Source organism: Neofelis nebulosa, chromosome 6 (assembly GCF_028018385.1).
Source record: "Neofelis nebulosa isolate mNeoNeb1 chromosome 6, mNeoNeb1.pri, whole genome shotgun sequence".
NCBI classification, from domain to species: domain Eukaryota; kingdom Metazoa; phylum Chordata; class Mammalia; order Carnivora; family Felidae; genus Neofelis; species Neofelis nebulosa.
In genome coordinates this window covers 47108312-47124971 of record NC_080787.1, presented here as the reverse complement: position 1 = coordinate 47124971, position 16660 = coordinate 47108312, and the positions used below count along the sequence as shown (strand labels likewise).

General features: G+C 40.5%; 1 long non-coding RNA gene across 1 annotated transcript; it reads left to right on the top strand.

Annotated features, from left to right (window-relative positions):
* The first annotated feature begins 9293 nt into the window (after nt 1-9293).
* LOC131513439 (uncharacterized) lies at nt 9294-14708 on the top strand. Its single transcript, XR_009262588.1, has 2 exons — nt 9294-9383; nt 13983-14708. It is a non-coding gene; the product is annotated as an uncharacterized LOC131513439 (long non-coding RNA).
* The last annotated feature ends 1952 nt before the right edge of the window (nt 14709-16660 follow it).

Below are 16660 nucleotides of genomic sequence, written 5' to 3'. Positions count from 1 at the left end.
TTCGCCATCCAATTGGTGAGGTAAATTATACATGTACCCAGAGTTAAACATCTACCCAAGAGATGTCATCAGATAGTGTAAATATCAATGTAGACAGAATGTGCAATGAGCAAGAAGAGTGTGGACTAGGGAAGGTTTCGTGGAGAAGGGCCTTGAGTTGGGTGCAGGAGAGGCACAGTGGAGAGGAAAGGAGAGACTTCCAAAAAGCTGGAAGAATGAGTATAAGCACTAACACTGGAGAAGGATGAGCAGTAAGATAGGACGTTGCAATGAACTGGGTAGACCAGCTGGCCTGGCTACGCAACTTGGATTTTATCCTATTAGTAGTAGGGAACGCTTAAAGGTAAACAATGTGAGGTAGGCTCTTGGCCATCCAAAATTCCCTAAGTGAATCTAAGATATTGATCACTTCTGTCAGTGGTAGTCCTTGCCCCTAGTCTCCATGGAAAAATTATTCAGAGGTGCCCTCATTGCATGTGGTTTTAACAGATATTCTTCCTAAGTTGTCGACACACTCAAAACCTTGAAGAATATGCTAGAATTGGAAGAAATCTAAGAAATTACCAGACTCGATTTCTCAACCAATGCAGAAAACATTTTTTTGGTAAGACCCTCAAAGGCAATGTATTCCCTGGGCTGGCACAGTATGTTGCACATAGTAGGAACTCAGTAAATGTTGGTGAGTGACCACACGAATCCAAACATTGCTTAAACTTGGTCTTTTGGATTTCACTTGCAGTTTGGGGCAGCTTTCACTCCTCAGAAAGTTCTTTCCTACTTAGATTTAAATTCCGTCTTCCTATATCTACCACCCTTTGGTTCTAGTTTTGTCATCTAAAGAAACACAGCAAATCTATGCATTATTCATGTCACTGTTTTTTGAATATCTGGAGATACTTAGCGGGTGTTAGCATTTTCCTCTCCAAATAAACATCTCCAGTTCCTTCACAGAGCTCAAAAGAACTAATCTGTTACTGTGAATAATGCTGCATTTTCTTGTCTCTTTTAATTCACTGAGAAAGATGAGTTTCATGAGTGGTTGGATTATGGGGGGGGGGGAGCCCTCCCAGAGGCTAGATCCATGAGTCCCTGAACTTTTGCTTATGTGCCATGCTTCCCTGGGGTGTGTACTGTGTCCCTGCTGCGGCTGAGACACATGGCCACTTTCTAATGAGGCTGATCCCTTCTCCCCATAAGCCCCCAAATTCCCATGCTGTAGGATCTATGGAACCTGTCATCCTTCCACTGCATACGTTTCCTTCAGATGGTATTTTCCTAGGAAGATGCTCCTGCTGACAGCCTCTGTCTACTTTCTATCACGACCATTACCACTTAAGCCTACTTCCTCCAGCTTGGTCCCCGGTGCCTCGAGCAAGCAAAAGCATCTGGTTCCTCATCCTCTACAGCATAATCCTTCAAATCCTCGAAAGCCTTCATTAAATCACAATTCTACCAATGTCACCACACCCCTAAGCTTCGGGGAATGCTCGGCTACAAACCAATCCTTCACCTTCTAATGCAGAAGGTCACCGTGAGCATTTTTAAAAAACCAAAACAGAAAATACCACAGCTCAACATACTTCATAAACATAAATATTGTTTCTGGGGCTTTTTTTGGTATACAGTAACACTTTTTTTTTTTTTTAGCTATATGCATGGATATCCTGTATCTATAAACATGAATGTTCTTCATGCACTGAAATGAAATATTAAGTGTCTGCTATTGTGGGTGTCGGTTGAAAGAATTTGATAAACACAGTTTTCCTGCAGCCCAAAGCCGTGGCTGTCCCTAGCCAATGTCTGAGCGTACAGGGCTATGTAATGGAGAGAAGAAATTCTGAAGATGGACACCACATCGTTCTTATTCACCATGGCAGCCCAGTGCTTTGCTCAGTATCTGCATAAAGTAGGTGTCTCATAAATATTTGCTAAATGAATGAAAGCCACTCAGTGGCTGGGTGACCTCTGGGACTCAGCCCTCTCGTTTATAAAATGAGTTCTTGGTACTTCTTGATGAACTCTGAGTCCCTTCAAATGCTACCCTAATAACCCATGACTGTCTCTGGGTCTCAGAAAATGCTTTTGCAACGGCAAAGGTTGGCCCCAGTAACTCTCCTCCTTCCCCTAACTCACGCTGTACAAATAACCACCTCTGGGTAAGAAGTGTGAGGATAAGCTGGTGCTGAAAATGAGCTAAGAAAAAAATAAAGTAAACCCTGCCCAGTGTATGTCAGGCTGTGGTTTGTACTAGATTAATGAAAGCCCCACATGGCATAATTGTGTTTACAGTGAGCTTATAGGAGTTTTCCCTCAAGGTAGGAAAGGGGGTTTGGGTTAAACAAATTATTTAGCTTTTCCTGACCTGAACTGCCAGCAGTGATGGGGAGCGGCAGCTGAGGAATGGCCTTCCCAATCTCAGTCCAGATTATGCTCACCTTGAGTTCCTTTGCAACCAGATGCTGGTCTTCCATTAGGGAAGGAAAAGGCAATTCCTTCGCTCTGAGAAGGTCTAAAGCCCCAAATTGCTTCCTGTGGGCAAATTGTACCTTGTCCAATTGTGTACAAGTGACTTCTAGCTACAAGGCAGCAAATAGCTGGTATTATAGGAATTAAAGGTCCTGCTTTGCGGCTGGAAAAAGTGAAACAAATAAGCAAATGTGATTACCCAGAACTAGAATCCTGTTATCTTTATTGCCATCACTCACCTCTTCTTCCCGAAACAGAAACACTTCATGAGGTTACACACAGCCCACATCTACATGAGGGTAATAGACTGTAGTTCTGTCCACAAATCCTACCTTCTGAGCCTACACAACACCAAAAATCGAGTTTGAATTAACATTTCGCTGAATGGATTCAATGACCAGCATGTTGCACTGGCATATTTGACTTTGGTCTCGAAGCAAATTAATTTTAACTAGTGCTCAGGGAGTGTGGATATAATTTTGCCTAGTTTTTATGGTTGATTTTTTTTTTCAGTCAATCCATAGCCATTGCCAATTTCTCTTTAGTCTCTGAAGATATTTTTAGGTATGAGACTGTACTAACAGGATGTATGTAATTTATTGGCAGAACTTTTCTGTCAACCCGTCAGTCATTTTTGATTCCAAATTACATGGGCCCAACCCAGGTCTGGGATGCATTCATGTTAAGTGATTGTGGATCATTTATTTCAGAAATGATAGGTTGGAGAAAATGTGCTTTGCACATGAGAAATGAAAACCCACAGCCTGTCAAGTTTCCTGTTTCCTTGCGATCCTCATTTTTCCATCTAGCCCCGATTTTAACTTTTCCTCCCTCTTACTTTAAAGGTCTTGAGAGGACCCAAAAACAGACCAGGAAAGGCCTAGCCACCCACTCCCTGGCCCCAGGTTGACAAAGACCACCTCCTCGAGGGTAGGAAGGAAATAATCACAGCCATCACTGACATTTTGCATCACCTTTGGGAGTTCTGCAAGGTAATGAGAGGAGGCTAATGACCCACATTTTGTAGGCTCCCCTGGATTAGGTGACTTGGCTAAGGTCACACAGAAAGGAAAAGAGGTGCCAAAACATGTACATGTGCTCTCACAACGTTCCAGTTTTTTCCTAGAAACACTTCCCACTCTTTGTGAGTCTCCTCACGGCTCATGGTGACATAGAGGGTGGGATATGTTCTGCAGGCAGGTCTCAAAGTCACGGAAGTGGCTTGCATGGCCTCTCTAAGTATCTTGCCTGCCATCAGGGTGGGTGGTTGGGAGGGGAGGAAGGAGGTGAAGTGGGAGAGGTGAAAACAAACAGGAACAGTGTGCAGCTCTCACCAGCTCCAACCTTGATGGTGTGGGGCCCTTCCCCACGAAGCTGCATTCATACCTGGCCTAGTAGCTGAAGGAGCTGAAGAGGTGACCTATGGGCCTGGAAGCTTCCCTAGGCCAGCAAGGCTAGCCAGCAGACCAGCCCCAAGAGCACCTGCCCACACAGGTGGGCTGGCCCAAAAATTATTATACAGATTCGGTTTCCTGCCGGTTCTCAGGTACTTCTTACAACTATTTAGATTTCTATTTATTGAAACTTTTTAATAGAGGTATAATTTACATATTAGCGATCTTAGACGTAACTGTGATTGATTCTGATACATGTATATGTTAACGAACACATCCTTATCAGGATGTAACATACATCCACTGTTCTAGGAATTTCCTTCCTAGGCAATACCCCTCCCGTCCCTGACCAGAAAGAACTACTGTACTATTTCTTTGACAACAGATTCACTCTCCCTGTACTAGAACTCTGTAGAAATGGGATCATACGGTATTTACCCTTTTGTGATATAGATTATTTTGCTTAATATTGGTAAGATTGCCCATGTTGTCACATGTATCAAGTAGATCATCCTTTTTATTGCTGAGTATTATTCTATTATACAAATATAGTACAATTTACCCATTTACCTGCTAATGGGCATTTAGGTTTGAGACTATTATGAGTGCAACTACTATGTATATTTTTATATAAGGCATTTGGTGGGTGCAGGGGGCATGTGATTTCACTTGGGTAAATAGTTGAGTGAAATTACTGGGTCATTGGAAAGGGGTATGTTTAACTTTATTAGAAACTGCCAAACTCTTTTTCAAAGTGAGGTGTTATGGACTGAATTTTATCCCTCCCAAAGTCGTATGTTGAACTCTTAACCCCCAGTACCTCAGAATGGGACTACTTTTGGAGATAGAGTCTTTAAAGAAGTAACTAAGTTAAAATGAGGTAATTATAATGGGCCCTACTCGACTATGATTGATGTCCTCAGAAAAAGAGGAGATCGGGAGACAGATACATACAGAAGGAAGACCATTTGAAGACACAGGGAGAAGACGGCCATCTATAAGCCAACAAGAAAGGCCTCAGAAGAAACCAATCCTGCCCACACTTTGACCTTAGACTTCTAGCCTCCAGAATTGTGAGAAAGTAAGTATCTGTTGTTTAAACTACCTTTCTTTGGACCTTGGTTATGGTATCCCTAGCTGACTAAAATATTCATACCGTCTTGACACCCCCAATGGCAATGTATGTGAGTTCTGGTTTCTCCACATCCTCGCCAAAACATGGTGTTGACAGCATTTTTATCTTTAGCCACTCTAGTGGGTGAATAGTGTACATCATTGTGATTTCCATTTGCATTTCTCTGGTGATTAATGATGTGTGGCACTATTTTGTGTGTTTATTGGCCATTCACTTATCTTCTTTCGAGAAGTGCCTTTTGAGGTTTTTTCTTTTTATTACTGAGTTGTAGAAGTTCTTTACATATTCTGAATACAAGTCCTATAACAAATAATGGAATGCAAACATTTATCCCCAATTTAAGCCTTGCTCATTCATTTCATTAACAGTAGCTTTTGAAGAGCAGAAGCTTTTAATTTTAATAAATGTCATTGTATCATTTTTACAATTATTACTTTCTTTTTAAAAAAAAATTTTTTAGTGTTTATTTTTGAGAGAGAGACAAAGCGAGAACAAAGGGAAGGAGCAGAGAGAGAGGGACACGCGGAATCTGAAGCAGGCTCCAGGCTCTGAGCTGTCAGCACAGAGCCTGATGCGGGGCTCAAACCCGTGAACCATGAGATCACGACCTGAGCCAAAGTCGGACGCTCAAGCGACTGAGCCACCAAGATGCCCGTATCATTTTTACAATTACGACTTTCTATGTACCCTGTAAGAAATCTTTCCCTCCTCAAAGGTCAAAAAGACTTCTGGAAACTAGAGTTTTAACTATCATGATCATGTCTATGATCCACTTCACATGAATATGTGTGTATGATATGAGGTACGCAAATTTTTTTTCCATATACGTTCAAGCAAATTTTGTTGAAAAGGCGACTTGTGCCTCTGGATTTCTATGGAAACTTTGTGGGAAATCCATTGACCACATATGCATAAGGTTTACCTCTGGGAGTTTATTTTGTTTCATTGACCTGTGAATTAGAACAGAGAAAGCCAATGGGTAGGTTGACGTGCCAGGACAGCGCTCCCCTCCAGAGCTCTCCATCTCATTGAAGAGCACTAAGATCTCATCTAGGTGTACCAGCAGGAAAGACCTCATTATCTATTGCCTATATGAACACCTACATGCCCAGGGTCTACCTGCATGCTCACTGGCTTCTTTCCAAACCATTTTCTACACAAGCATCTGATCCTGTTACCACATAAAATCCTTCAGTGACTTCCCATTTTTCTTAAGAGAGATTTAGAATTCTTTCCTATAGTTTGTAATAAGACCCTTCATGGTCTCTTCTGCCATCCCTTGCTTTTCGCCTGCCGTCAGGACTCCTCATACTGTTCCCTGTGTGTTTTCTCTTCCTTATTCAGATACCTCTTACTCCTCCTTTAGCTCAAGCATCACTTCTTCAGAGAACTCTCTTTTATCTCTCGAATTAAAGCAAATACCTACCTAATAGGATCATGTAACACCTCTCCTTCGTGGCGTTCGTCACAAAACAAATGTTTTATTTTATTGTTTTACTCTTTGATTAACTCCTCTTCCTCGGTTTTTAACAATGTTTTTATTTATTCATTTTGAGAGAGAGATAGCAAGTAGGGGAGGGGCAGAGAGAGAGAGGGAGAGAGAGAATCCCAAGCAAGCTTCATGCTCTCAGTGCAGACACTGATGCGGGGCTCAATCCCACAAACTGTGAGATCATGACCTGAGACGAAACCAAGAGTCAGATGCTTAGCTGACTAAGCCACCCAGACACCCCAGCTCCTCTTTCTCCTTGTCCTCTATACATCATGAGGACAAAGATTGGGTCTGCATTTTGCTCTTGATTTTATCTCGGTACTCAGCTCAGTGCCTGACCTGTGGCAGCTGCTCAGTAAGTATTTGTTGGGTGAATAACTAAAAAGCAAAGAAGTTAAGGAAGAGGCAGGACATAAATTTGCTTCTCTTTCTCTTAGCCAGCCAGTTCTTTACACCACCACCATATCCAATCCGCCTTCAAAATTTGGACTCTGCCTAAGTCTGACCACCTGTCACCATTACTAGCCACCAGCACGGTCCAAGCCACTGTCAATCTAACCTGGACCACAAGAAAGCCTTCCCTATGGGCTTCCTTTGTACCTTGCCATAGTCCGAAAAATCCACAATCCACAGATTGGGTGGTTTATAAACAACAGAAATCTATTTCTCACCATTCTGCAAGCTGGAAGTCCAAGAGCAAGGTGATCGCTCGGTCAGCTTCTGCTGAACATCCTCTTCCAGGTTGTAGACGGCTGACTTCTTGCTGTGTCCTCTACTGATAGAAGTTACAAGGGAGCTTTCTTCAGTACTTTTATAAAGGGTCTAATCCTACTCATGAGGCTGGAGCCAAAGGCCCCAACTTCTAAAACCATCACTTTTGGGATTAGGTTTCAACATACGAATTTGGGGAGACTGAAACATTCAGATCACAGCATCCACTAAGTTCATTTCAGAATGACCAGCGTGAGTCTTTTAAAATATGTACCCCGCTTGACACCTTCCACTGGCTCACCATGTAGTATGATGTCACCAGTGGATCCATCAGATGAGTCACCCTGACTCAGAGATTTGGCTATTGATAAGTCTGCCTGAAATTCACTGACTCTCCTCATGAGGCCTCAGTTCAAATGTCACCTCCCCAGAGAGGCCATCCTTGACCATCCTACCTAAAATAGTCCCTCTCCTACCGCTGTTCCTTTCCGTTACCTGATAACTTATTTTTACTTCATAGGAAATTTGACTTTCTAATATATTACGTCTGTCTTATCTTCCAAGGTAGACCGTAAGCCTACAAAGTAGACACAGAATTTCCAACACTCTACATTTGGAGGTCAGAAAAGTAGTACAAAGAAGGAACCTAATAATTATTTGTTGACTGGATAATCAAGAGAGAGAGAGGGGAGAGAGAGAGAGAGAGAATGAACATCCGTGCACTACCTGGGACATGGTAATTGTTCAACAAATAATGTTATTATATCCTAAAGATATGTAATCATTGAAACCATAATAACATGATCTTCAGGTGATTACAATTCTCAATTTAAGACACACAAAAATGGAGTTTAAGGAATAAGTATAGGGATGCCTGGCTGGCTCAGTCAGAAAAGCATGAGACTTTTGATCTCAGGGTTGTAAGTTCAGATCCCACATGGAGTGTAGAGATTACTTAAATGAATTTTTAAAAACTTGAAAAAAATTAAAAAATAAAACAAAGAATAAGTATAAAGTATAATCTCATAAAAAACATCCCTATATTCATATATTAAATAAGTTTCTCGCTTTAAGCTACAGTTCTCTTTTCCACTCTTTATTAAAGTTTTTAAACTGATCTTTACTGAAATATACACCCTGAAACTTTCCTGCAATACAAAACTAAGTGTCTAGCTTAATTCTTTAAGAATGAAGTAACTTAAAATAACACCTTAGAGTTTTGTGTCATTTCATGTGTCCCCAGGGTCTGATAGCTTCTACATCCCCAGGATGATTTAGGGAACATCTATTGCTAGATTTCTATGAGTATTCCCTTAGAGCTAAAATAATCACCTTATTTGATCGAACTAACATTATCCTTTTATTTAACAGAACTCTTTCATCGGGTGTCTACACCTTACAATCAATCCTAAAAGCATGAAAAGAACAGGTCCTCTGTTTTGTAATCTTTTTTCACTTCACTGCATAATGCATTATGTCAATAGACAAATGTCTGAATAATTTTAAATGGCTACACACTATACCACTAAGTGGCTAAAATATGAAATCTATCCAGCCTTCCACAATTTGACTTTTAAGTTTTTGGGTATTGCTATTAATTCTCCTCACTTTACTGTTGTTGTTGTTGTTTTTTTTCCTCCTTCTTCTTCTTCTTCTTCCATTTTTGACTGAAATCTCAAACTGGCTTTTGGTTAGAAGACAAAACTTGTAGTTTTCTTGTGGAAAACAGAAAACTTGAAAAGGTAAAAGACTTAGAATGGAATGATTCAACATAGTATTGGACATTTTACATGTCCTTGGTGACTATATACATGAACCATACAGGGAATGGTCTTCAGAACTAAATGAAAGACAGCTGATGTCACAGACAGCTGATGTCACACCGTGTCCTGGCCAGTGTAGGAACAGAGCTGGATGGTGCCGATCCATGCTGCTGGACTTGGCAGAAGACCATTGTAGAAGAACTTGGGAAAGAGGCAGAGAGAGATAATTAATGTTGATGTCCCATAGAAAAATTGGTCCTCGCCTTTTACTTTCAAAGAACAATGGTAGTAGTAATAATTCAGTAATAAATAGTAGTAATAATTCAGTTTTACTGAAGTGTGTTGTTCCCTAAAATTACTTTTATTTTTAACTTTCTTCTATAGCTAGTACTATACTATGAAGCTGTGGCTACTGAACTCAGGTAAGTGTGCTTAGGAATAGAACTGCCCATGTTTCTTTCTTAGCTTGCTTTTCCCCAGTTGTTACCAAGGTTTTGAATTGAATGGATTTTCAAGGCTCGGAGCATTTGATTAGCCACATGAACTATTCCGGATAAATTGAATTGCCAGGGGTTCAAGTCATTTATGAGAAAGGATGACAGGCAAAGACCTATGGTCTACAAGAAAGGCAGAATGAAGGACCAGGAGGTTTCTGGGGGTGTTAGTATAAATCACTGAACCACTCGGAGCCTAATGAAAGGATTGAGCTAGATGTTCTCTTCTATCTCCCTAAATTCTGAGAGTTTGTCACCAGGTTGTCTATGGGAGAATTCAAACTTCTTTCCTAAAAGATTAAATCACATTAATCTGGAGATTCTCACTTTTGCTGGACGTAGTATTTTGAAAAAGCCATTTCCTTATGACTCTTTTTAAACTGTTATACAAAGAGAAGTTAATTCTTCTCATAGTTGGGCTTGGGAGCCCATAAAGAGAACATTCTCACCAGGAAGATTCTGTGAATCCATAGCCTTGCTGTCATTTAAAATCATCCCATTGAGTTTAATAGCAAGTGTTTAATTCAGCACAGCCACTGAGATTTACCAGTCCAAAGCATCGGAGCCTGAGGACACCTTGGGAGATCATGAAAATTAATGAGTTTCTGTCTTATTTCATTCAAATGACTGACTGAGTTTCTCCCCTTTGCCCGAGTTAGAGAATTTTCTAGCACTTGTCTCTTCTCATTCCTGGTTGCCTTGGGCACATGTGTGCGTCTGTGATGTGTGCATAGGTCTATAGGAAAGCTCAACTGATTGAAGATTCTGCAGGACACTGGACCAGGAAATGAAGGTCAGACCACAGAGAATTAACTTAAAGATCTTTTTAAAATGCCACTCACGGGGCGCCTGGGTGGCGCAGTCGGTTAAGCGTCCGACTTCAGCCAGGTCACGATCTCGCGGTCCGTGAGTTCGAGCCCCGCGTCGGGCTCTGGGCTGATGGCTCGGAGCCTGGAGCCTGTTTCCGATTCTGTGTCTCCCTCTCTCTCTGACCCTCCCCCGTTCATGCTCTGTCTCTCTCTGTCCCAAAAATAAATAAAAAATGTTGACAAAAAAAAAAAATTTAAAAAAAATGCCACTCACCATTTCTATAGTGAAAGAGCAATTTTAATGAAGAAAAAATAAGATGGAAGCTCTGCTCTATCTGTTGTATCATAAAAATTGGGGGAGAGCAATCTTCAAAGATGGGAAAGACCTGTGTGACTGAAACGATTGTGTTTGCATTCTATGGAAAGGAAGCCTATTGGAAGACACATCCCTAGGGCAAAGTGGATTGCTAGAATCTTCCCTACATATCAGCCAAATCTTGGGGGGCCTGCAGGGACCAGCCAGCTGGGCAGTGAAGGGGGTATAATGTGATAATATGGTACTGAGTTTGCAATTTACCTTTCTGAATTCATTTTAACCGGATTTCACACGTACAATCATGTTGATTTCATATTTATAATAAGGTGTTGAATAAGAACTTGGGAAAGAGGCAGAGAGAGATAATTAATGTTGATGTCCCATAGAAAAATTGGTCCTCGCCTTTTACTTTCAAAGAACAAACTCAAAACAGTAGTAATAAATGGGTATAGGGAAAAAAAACAACTCAAATCTTTGTCTACGTCTTACGTATTGTGAAAAAAGCCATTGAAAGCAATGGCATCAGCACTCAATCCAGGCAACTCAACTTGGGAAAATGTGATCATCCTGGGAGAACCTGCTGTTTGTTAAGTCTTCATCTGTCATGTGGCCCTAGAGAACAAGCATCTGACCCCCAGGTCAGTGTCAATTCCCAGTCTCCTGTTGCAATCCAGTGTTTTGAAGAATGTAGCTTCTGTGTGGAGCTTAATTGCCTCCACCAATGTTTTTGTGAAACAAACAAACAAACAAACAAAGAGAATATAAACTGGGATTACTGCCCATGAATATCTTATTACCTATATTTTGCTTTACGAATAGGATTTTTTAAGCATTTAATGATATAGTGTTTAATTTGTGTTATTTATCTATATTTCAATAAATTTTCAATATGGATAAATTTCTTTATACTTCTTTTTTCTTTTTTTTAAAATTTTTTTTTTTAGCATATATTTATTTTTGAGAGACAGAGAGAGACAGAGCATGAGCGGGGGAGGAGCAGAGAGAGAGGGAGACACAGAATCCAAAACGGGCTCCAGGCTCTGAGCTGTCAGCACAGAGCCTGATGCGGGGCTTGAAATCACAAACCGCGAGTTCATGACCTAAGCTGAAGTCGGACGCTCAACCGACTGAGCCACCCAGGCGCCCCATATACTTCTTTTTTCTTACCAGTAATCCTTTATGTACTTACATACATAATTATATACTTTAGAACTTTAGGCACTGAGCTTGCAACATTATAATGCAATAAAATGACTCAGAAAATTAAAGAGAGGTCTTTAAAAAATTTAATGAGAAGGGATTTTGGATAATAACCATTCTAAAATGTGTGAGGTGATAGCTCCCTGTAGTTTTGAATTTTATGTACTTAATGATATATATGTGTGTGTTTATTTCTGGGCAGTCTACTATGTTCCAGTGATCTATGCATCCATTTTTATGTCAATACCATACTGTTTTGTTTACTATAGTTTCATAATATAGTTTGAATAGTCAAGATGCTTGGCTATTCAGGGTCTTTGTGGTTCCATACTATTTTAGGATTGTTTTTCTATTTCTGTAAAAAAATGCCATTGAACATTTTGCAACAAATCCACAGATGGCTTTGGATAATAAGGATAATTCTTTTAATCCATGAATATGAAATATCTTTTCACTTATTTGTGTCTTTTTTAAATTTCTTTCATCATTTTCTTGCATTTTTTAGTTTACAGATGCTTTCCTTTCTTGGTTATATTTTTCCTAACTATTTATTGTTTTTGATGCTATCATGAATTGGATAGTTTTCTTTCTATTTCAGATATCTCATTATTACTATATAGAAACAATGATTTTTGTATATTGATTTTGTATCCTTCAATTTTATTGAATTCATTGATTAGTTCTAACAGTTTTCTTGGTGGAGTCTTTAGAGTTTTCTATATAGAATACCATGTCATCTGAAAATAGAGACAGTTTTAATTCTGATTCTAATCCATTCTGATCTGAATACCTTTTATTTCTTTTTCTTGTCTACTAGCTCTGGCTAGGACTTCCAGTACTGTGTTGAATAAACGTGGCTAGAGTAAAGACCCTTGCTTGTTCCTTACCTCAAAGGAAAAATTTTTTACCATTGAAAATGATGTTAGCTGTGGGCTTGCTGTATATGGCCTTATTATGTTGAGGTATATTTTCTTTATCATTACTTTGTTGAGAGTCTTAATCATAAATGGATATCAAAGCTTGTCAAATGTTGTTTCTGCATCTATTGAGATAATTTATTTTTATCCTTAATTTTATAATGCGTTATATCGCACTGATTGATTTGTGGATATTGAATCATCTTTGCACCTCAGAAGTGACCCCCACTTGCTCATGGTATATGATTCCTTTAATACCTTGTTGAATTTGGTTTGCTGATTTTGTCAAGGATTTTTGCATCTATGTTCATCAGGGATATTGGCCTGTAATCTTCTTTTCTTGTAGGGTCCTTATCTGGTTTTGATATCAAAGTAATGCTGACCTTGTAAAATGAGTTTGGAAGTGTTCCCTCCTCTTCTATTTTTTTTGGAATCGTTTAAGAATGATTGGTATTGATTCTTCTTTAAATGTTTGGTAAAATTCACCAGTGAGGCCCTCAGGTCCTTGACTTTTCTTTGTTGGGAGGTTTTTGATTCCTGATTCTATCTCTTCCTAGTAATTGGTCTATTCAGATTTTCCTCTTCTTAATGATTCAGTCTTAACAAGTTCTATGTTTCCAGGATTTTATCCATTTCTTATAGGCTGTCCAATTTGTTGACATAATTGTTCATGTATCATAACCTTTTGTACATCTACTATAGATTTTGACTTTGTGGTTATCATGAGGCTTACATAAAATGTAACATCTTATTTTAAGCTGATAACTTTAAACACATATGGAGGGGGGCACGTGGGTGGCTCAGTTGGTTGAGCATCCAACTCTTGGGTCTTGGCTCAGGTCATGATCTCATGGTCGTGAGATTCATCCCTGTATTGGACATGGAGCCTGCTTATGATTCTCTCCCTTTGCCCTTCCCTGCTTGTGCTCACTCTCTGTCTCTCTCTCTCTCTCTCTCAAAAAAAAAAAGCATATGGATAATTTATATTTTTATTGCCCCGTTTTAGATTTTAATGTTATAATATTGTACATCTAATAACAAATGATTGTAGTTATATTCATTTTTAGTGTTTTTTTTAACTTTTAAACTAGAGTTGAGATTTACTTACTGCCATTACAATATTAGAGAATTGACTACAAATGTACCTTTGCTGACAAGTTTTACACATGTGTATATTTTTACAGTGGTAATTGGCATCTTTTAATTTCAGCTTATAGAATGCTCCTCGGTATTTCTTATAAGGCAAATCTAATGGTGATCAACCCTTCTGTTTTCTACTGCTTAGGAAAGTCTTTACCTCTCCTTCATTTCTGAAGGGCAGCTAGCTTTGCTGGGTATAGCAACTTCCTGAGGACTCTGAAAACAATAGCAGAGTGCTCAAGATGGCAACATGGGACACTCCTGACTTCAGTCCCCTTCACAAGAAGACCAACCAGGGACTATTCATAGATAAGACACTGTTGTGTTAAATCTCACCTTACAAAAAGAGCCCAGACCTCGTGGATCTCCCAGCCTGACCGACACCATTTTCTTCTCCCCCTGCCTGGACCAGGGTTCATGCACTGAAAAGGAATTTGACCACCGCTTACACAGAGTTGATGGTAAAAACATATCCAATACAGAGACAAGACTCTTCAGATACCTCGTTCCTCCCTCCCTCAAAATTGAAGCTATTGAGCAGATAAAACTAGCAAGTTATCAGCTTCTCCTACGGTTTTGAGGAGAAAGAAAGGTCTCTCTAATTCAATAGTGTTTTCAAGGTACAAATCACATTTTTATTACTTACCACCTAGAATTTTATAATTGAAGGATAAACAGCACAAATAACTCTAAATAAATGAAAACAAAATCTGAACTCACATTCCATCTGCCCCCACCACTACCATTGCTGGCATTACCATCCCCAATAACAACGGTGACCAGTTAGATGATAAAACTCTTTAAAAATCAGATCTCCCCTCCAGGATCTTGCAATCTTCCTCAAATAAGTATAAACAAGGTCCAGAGATAACCTAATCGTCAAAAAGTATTTTTTTAAGAGTCAATTCTCTATTTTGAAGCTCTTGCCTCTATGGTTTCAATGTTTCAAAGTTGTGAAAACATTAAAACTTCAATTATTTTAAAACGAATTTAGAACATCTAAGGTTGTGTTTAGTTAAGATGAACACATACTATTTTGGTCAAATTCGTCTACTAAAATAAAACACTAAAATCCTAAAATGGAAAAAGTTCATCTCATAAAAAAGCAAAGCAGTCAAACCACTGATTTAGAGTAGGATAGATACCTCCAAAATTGTAAAGCAATCAAAGGGGGGGATCAAAGTCTTCATTTGTCTCTCTCCTTTAGGGTATCAGAGCTCCGGTTAGAATCTCAGATGAGTAGAGAAATAACTTTAAAAATTGAATTCCTGTCTACACAATGCCAAAACATCTAGTAAGTCTGGTTAAAAAAAATGTCAACCCAGATGTTTGGCACTGCATAGACAAAACATCCAGATGACAGGCTGAACTTGCAAGTAAGCTGCTGAAATGGACCAGATGTTCTGGCTTCTTCAGGCTTCAGGGCCTTGGGGTCCCTGGGGACGTCAAGAGAAAGCAAATGTCCCTGCTGGACCTTCACCACCTGCGGGTCTTCCCTGGAAACTAAAGTGGGTGTGTAACAGCGGGGTTTAAATTAAAAACGTCAACGGCTACCTTAGAAAAATCAAGTGAAAAGTACAAGAAGGATGTAATGTGATATGTATCTAAATCCATGTTTTGGGAAGTCACTGAGTCACATCTATCTTGAGGCATTGCGGTTGCATTTCTAAATATTCTCCCCCCGGAGACTTTCTCTTTCAACCCAAGTTCTGGGCTACCCTTTCCCAAAAGAGGGTGCAGTTTTGGTTTTTTGCAGGCCGCAGTTACAGCTGAAATCCAGAGCTTGGTCTCTCCCCCCCCCCTCGCTTTGCCCTTCCTTCCTCTCTTCTTCATACTTCCTTTTATATCTTGCCATTCTTACGGTGGGCAAAGTGGGAAAGGGGGGATAAGAATCAGGCCAGGGATTTTTCGTGTACAGCCCAAGCAACGGGCAGAGAAGGCCAGCGCCGCAGGCAGAAGTGGCAGGGCCTGCGGAAGGGACAGCGTGCAGCGGGAAGGGACCCTGCCACCAGGGGGAGGAGTCCCCGCGGGGCCGCCAGCCAGCAGGGGCTCAGAGCAGCGCCCAGAAGGGTGGATATTAACCTACAGGGCGGGACGCGGCCCCCCGGAAGCCGAAGTGCCCTCCAGCAAATTTGTCTAAAACGGTGCCTTGCAGGAAACTGAGGGGCAGCAGGAAAGGAAGAGTCTCGGAAAACACCATGTGATTACTAAGCTCCCCACTGTATTTAGAAAACAGCGCTGGCTTCCGTCAGAAAGTTCCGATGCGCATTTGATCCGTTATATAATTTTTGTTTTCAGCGAGGGGGTTTGTTTTGTTTCTTTTTCAAAACGTCATTAAAAGATTTCCTCCGTGTCCGTATTTTCTGGAGCCTTCCCCGGGACCCCTTCTGCTGCTCTGTAAAAGAAAAGCCCCGGATTGCTCGCTCCTGTCCCTCCAGAGGGACTTCTTAAAACAATCTTCCAACTGCCACCGGAGGAAGAGTTACCGCGGGCCTCATCAGGATGCAATTAACAGAACAAGTGAAGGGTGTGGGAACGAAAATAGAGCAAGGAAGGGTTCCCAGCGCGTCTCATGGAGCGGGCTTTGGGCTCGAAGGAGATCAGAGCAGCAAACTGCAAAGTCAAGAGAACACTAGCCATGCTGCCAACCCCCACCCCCAGAGACGCAGGACGCACCCCGAGTTCACTCATACCCGAAGATGGCAGCCGCAGCCGGGCGGAATTGAGATAGAAAAGAGTAGGACTCTCCTTGCTTTGAATTGCAAAAAGAGAGAAGGCAGAAAGGACCTTCTCCCATTTCTAACCACCCCCACTCCTGCCTTG